The following is a 6,306-nucleotide window of genomic DNA, read 5'->3' on the forward strand; positions in this document are numbered from 1 at the left end:
TGTTAAACATGTTAAGAAAGAGACAATAACATTTGTATACATAACCATTCAGGAAATGAAGAGCAAATACTTTCAAAAGTACTTCATGTAGCTAGGTAACATAGTAGAGGTTATTAAATTGTCATAAAATAAGCCACATATTAATAGAGGTTTAAATGTATATTTCTAAGTAATTAGTATCTTGGATTAATAAAAGTCAAAAGTCATGGACAGATCAAGAAAAAAACAAGTATCAATTTTACTTGTAACCAAAATTCTGATCATAAAGATATAGTTAGTGCTGATATTCTGATCATCACTGGAGAAGAAGATGACCAGGGAAGGATTTAGACAGAGGGTGGTAGTTCTAATTAAGTGAAGTGAAGACACAATTTCTGGATCAAAAAAGGCTTGCTTGGACTTTTTAGGAATGCTGGTGGCGTAGTGCTTATGCATCAGGCTGCTAACTGCAAGGTCTACAATTCCAAACTACCAGCCACCTCGGCAAGAGAAAGTCTTTCTACTCCCGAAAAGACTTACAGTCGTGGAAACCCACAGAGGCGGTTCTACCCTATCCTATAGGGCTGCCATGAGTTGGCATTGACTTGGTGGCAGTGAGTTTGAATATTTTAAAACTGAAAACTTCTAGGGTTTGGGACTTATCTTCAGGAGTGCTCACAACTAATGTAAATAAATAGTCAATCAACTCCTCTTACCCTGCCTGTTCTAATGTCACACTTTCTTTCTTTCCTGGAAGCTTTTGTAGACAAAGAAGCCCGGGTGTCACAATGGTTTTGCATTGGGCTGCCATTCGAAAGGTCCACAGTTTGAAACCATCAGCTAGAGGCTTTTTATTCCCCTAAACCGTGACAGTGTCGAAAACCCACGGGCAGTTCCGTCCTACCTTATATGGTTCCCTGTGAGTCGGGAATCGACTCAATGCAATGTGTGTGGTTAGGGTTCATTGTAAATGGATTTATGCTGCTACCACTGAGACAACTTCGTTGTGTTTGCTTTCTCAGCTCACCACTGAAAGAAGATCAAACCCATCTAGAGGGATAACATAAATATTCTGGGAACAACACAGAAATGTGAAATATTTTACAAAGATGAATCCTTCTTTTCTCAGTTTAAAATGTACTTAGATCAAGTCTTTTCAATAAATTCCAAACTCACTAGTCTAGTAAATCCTGCCTCATAGTGAAGCTATAAGGACAGAGGAGAACTGGCCCATGGGTTTGGAGGCTATAAATCTTTACAAGGTCAGAAAATCTCATCTTTGCCCTGAGGAGAAACTGGTAGTTTCAAACTGCTAACCTTTTGGTTAGCAAGATGACTCATAATCTACTACTTGGGACCCAAAGCTCCTTTCAGGTCTTTAGCCTAGATCAATTATACCCCTAATACCTTTGCAGAAACAAATGGTTGTAGATATTTGAAGTATAATCAAGCATACAAAGTCAGAGAAAAGCACTGACAAGCTCATTTCTGAAACTACTTTTACTTGAAGGACCTCCCAATTGCCAAATTAAAAGGTTCATCTTTAACTCTCAACCAATTGACCATTTTGTTTCTTGAAATACTTTGCTTTCTTTACTTACTGGAGACCTAACATCATTCTACAACTTTGTTGCTTTCTTGTCTTACATCTTCTTTGTGAGTGATTTTTCTTCTGTTTATTCTTTTAAATGTTAAGACCTCCTAAATTTACATTTTTGGTTTTCTTTTCACTCAGCATATCAAGCAGTCATAACTCGGTATAGGACCTTATAGGACAGCTCTGCCTTGTAACTAATTGGTTCAGAATAATTTCCTACTCTCTAGATTCTCTTCTGAGCAATGAATCACTTTCCAATATACCTTGCTGCTCATTTTGTTTTAAACTTTAAAAAATCATGCCATTAAGTCAATTCTGACTCAAAGAGACCCTGTAGGATGGGGTAAAACTGCCCCTGCAGGTTTCTGAGACTAACTCTTTACAGGAGTAGAAACCTTCATCTTTCACCTACAGGGAAGATGGTTGTTTCAAACTACTGACCTTGTGATTAACAGCCCAATGCATATCCACTACACCACCAAGGCTCCTTTACTGCCCATAAACCAAAAACCAAATTTGCTGCCATCTAATCAATGCTGACTCACAGTGACCCAGAAAGCCAAGTCTCTCTCCCATGAATCTGCTGATCCTTTCAAACTGCCAACCATGCAGATGGAAGCCAAGTATGTAACCACTACACTACCAGAACTCTTCTTTAGTACCCATAGCGTTCCTCCAATACCTGCTTTGACCTTGTGTCTCTCCCCTTCTAGAAATGGCATCATTATCATCTTATTCTTTTCCACTAGAAAATTCATTCTTGTCCTCTTCTCCACCGAGTTATTGTACTTAATCTCATAAATCTCTCTGAATGTAATCTCTCTTCATCTCTACTTTTTTAGGTCTGTGCTTGCCTCCAGCATCTTCCATTTATAATTTTATACCTAACCTGTACCTAGTTCTTTGCCACCAGTCCTTGCCTGCTTCAGACCCTATTCTGCATAACTTGTGGTGTTTTCTCCTGAAATAATTTTATAATATTAATTTGCAGATGAAATTAATTGAAGCCAGGGATATGTCATTTTAAATGCTGTTTTCCTATAACCTAAAATAAAACTAGCATATACTAGTCTCATTAAATGAAGTCTTTGATATTTCACCGCTGCTCCAATAGGCCAAACACTTTCATCAATCATATTTTAAAGTAGGTTGATTCTTTTTAGAAGATAAGATAGTTAAGTGGTTCAGATCCAGGCTTTGGCTCTACGTAGAGTCTAGTATCTGGTAAGTGAAAGTAATGCTACTCAACTCAATGCCATCCAGTAAATTCCAACTCATAGTTACCCTATAGGACCGAATAGAACTACCCAGCTGGATTCCCAGAGCTGTAAATCTCTATGGGAGCAGAAAGCCTCACCTTTCTCCCCCAAGCAATTGGTGGTTTCAAACTGATGATCTTGTGGTTAGCACCACTCGTAGCCCATTCTGCCACCACAGCTCCTTTAAAAAAGAGTTACTGTTTCATTTCCAGTATTAAATTATCCCCCCTACCAGGAAGGCAACAGTGAAAATTATACTGAGAAATGGGAAAGCAAAAAATCATAAATAAAACAAAAACAAAATTTATAAAAATATAAAAGCTTTTTTGAAGCTTAAATAGAATTGATAAATCAATTATATAATATGACAAAGGGAACATAACTAAATATACCACAGAAATTAAAAAGAAAACAGTGTTATAATTCCCTCCCAGAAATTCATTTGTTTAGATTAAATAAACACCTTTAAAGACAAAAAACTATAAATAGGCCAAGAAGAAAGAGAATATCTGTTAAATTTTAAATGTATTTTTAAATAAATAACTATAAAACTACTCCACAAAGAATATTCAGTACCCGGAAGACATTACTAGTGAAACTTGTTAAACATGTTAAGAAAGAGACAATAACATTTGTATACATAACCATTCAGGAAATGAAGAGCAAATACTTTCAAAAGTACTTCATGTAGCTAGCATTACAAAGAGAGCAAAAGCAAATAAGAAAAATAAAGACCAATATTTTACATAAACATGAATGTAAAAATCCTTAATATTAGAAAAATAGAATCCAATAGTATATAGAAAGGATAATCGGTCGAAAAACATGTATTTTATCCTTGGGAATGTAAGGTTGGTTTAACTTTTAAATGCTAATATAAATTACTATGTTAATTTGGGACTGAAAAAAATCACCTTAATAGATGTAAGAAAATAATCAACAAAACTCAACAACTATTCATAATAAAAACTATCAGCAAACTAGGCACAAAATGGAAGAGCTACAAAATATTCATGACCCAAAGCTTTGAGGGAAGAGGAATATATGGATAGTTTGGGGTAAAGTCTTCTACAGCTGATGAAGGTGCAGAAGCAGTCCAAGATACCCCAGGTATTCTGGTTCCTGAGAGAATTACAGGCCAATGGGCCATAAGCAGGGTATGGAGTGTTAGAGGCTGTTCACGGGAAGTCTCAGTCATGTGTCACTAACCACCGAGAGTGATTACGCTCACAGTTGTTGGACCACAGATGGCCTTAGAGAAGAGAGGCCCTCTGGGCTACATCCTATTCATGGTTGAATAATCTATTCCATAGCCCCTCTAATTTTATTAAACGTATTAAACTAAAAAGTGTAATTATTGCTCTTCCTAAGATAAATACATTTTAAATTATCTGCATATTTTAATATAGGTAACTCAGATTATAATAAATATTAAGTGACCCTGGAAAAATAACAATCTTGGAAGACAGTTAGAGAGGAAAAACGTGGAACTGGATCTTTGAACCAGTTCAGACTGGTTTGAGCCTCTGCTGCTGAGAATTTATGATTCCATCCCAAATATACTGACTCAGAAAGTACATTTTAACAAGATCCTTGATGACTCTTGTAGGCAATTCTTATGCACAGAAGCTCAGCTTTCCCCCTCCCCCTTTCTTGACAACAAAGAACAGCTAGGAGCATACCAACTAGTTTCAAATGAAGAATCTGGTGTATTTCTACATGCTACCAAGCCTCCAAAATGAATTAATAAAGCCAATCCACTAATAGTAGTATTTAAAAATAAAATGCTTATTAATATATTCTAATAGAAGAAACATAAGATCCATGTATGGGAAATGGCAATACTGCTGCAAAAAGTTAAACATACTCTTTTTTAAAAATTGATGCATCTTCCATGTTTTTGGATTGAAAGCTTACTCTTTTTATACTTATTTTAATTTATTATTAACTGAGAGTTAATGCATATATCATATCAATCACATCAAGTAATATTGTACAATTGTTACCACAATTGGTTTCCAAACATTCTTTTTCTTCCTGGACTCCTTGGCATTTCTGCCCTTTTATCCCCTCTGCCCCACTACCACCACCACTATATCCCATCCCACCCAGCCCCAAAACCATCATTCTACTTGCTGTCCCTATAGGTTTATCGATCCTGGGTTTCATATACTGAGAAATATAAAATACAACTTCACGAGGATGACCACCCCAAGGACATAGCACATCTTATATAAATCCTAATATGAACGAACAATAAAAATACAGGAAATGTTCTAAACCAGATCAGGTCCAGCAGGCATCAGAGGGGTGATCAACTGACAAAGTTTCAACTGTTCAAATCAGGTTTACCCTTTGATCTTCTACACTCATCTCTCCAAAGCACTCTGCTTAGTGACCACTTTCCTCCCATCCCTCAATTATGAATTGAGGGAGATCACAGGAAGCTTATTTCCTATGTTGTTCCCACAAATGTATCTTGGGCTCCCACTGTCATCCCTAGCCATCTGCAAACCAGATTCTCACAATTTAGGCTCTACTACTAATCCCTCCTTAGACTTCAGATTATATGATTTACCATCCTATGATTTCTTCCATGTGGACAGTTGACCTCTCACTTAGATGACTGCTTGTTTGGAGACAAGCCTTTAAGATCCCAGATGCTATTTTATCTAATAGCTGGCCACCTGCTAATTTCTTTGCCACATTTTGCTGTAGCAACCGTATCTTCTATGTTCCCTTCCTGAGTGAGTACTGAGCAAGACCATGATGTAAGAACTAATTGTTCTTAAATGGAAGATAGGATTTAGTGCCAGTCCAAAACCCACTCCTGGATCTACGCTTTTGTTGTTGTTTGTTTTTTATCTGCCTTTGGCTCCCTTTCAAATCCTTCCTGTCTATTTATAGTAGAGAATCATATTGATCATCCCCTTGGGAGATAAGCATCTTCTGTTAATATTGTCTTTGATTAGCCCCTGATAGTAATTTTCAAAGCCCTGTTGATAGAGGGATATTGGGCCACTGTAGGCTAACTCCATATGGCAGCAGTTGAATTATTCATTTTTACAGAATCAATCCTTTTGTGGCTGGACACTATTTACAAAAACAATGGAGGTTAATTGTCAGGGAAATTTACAATAATAATCACTGAGAATGTCCATCACAGGTTTGCCAGAATGATATATATCTTAATAGAGCATATATGGGGCATTGATGTAGCAAAACCATATCTAAAAATCAATGCAAAATTGATCAAATCCCATAAAATCATAAACTCTTAGGTGTATGGTCAATTGGCTTTTTACAAAGAAACCAAGACAATTAAATGGAAGAAAATAGCATATTCCAAACATGGTTCTTGCCAAGGTCATTGGCAATAGTCCCAAGATAATGTTCCACATGCTACTTTGGTAAATAATGACTGAAATCTTCAAAGTGCATAAACAGCCAGCTAAGATGCAAATTGTTGTT

Source organism: Echinops telfairi, unplaced genomic scaffold, assembly GCF_000313985.2.
Source record: "Echinops telfairi isolate 266 unplaced genomic scaffold, ASM31398v2 ScPeMD7_7469;HRSCAF=8507_1, whole genome shotgun sequence".
NCBI classification, from domain to species: Eukaryota; Metazoa; Chordata; class Mammalia; order Afrosoricida; family Tenrecidae; genus Echinops; species Echinops telfairi.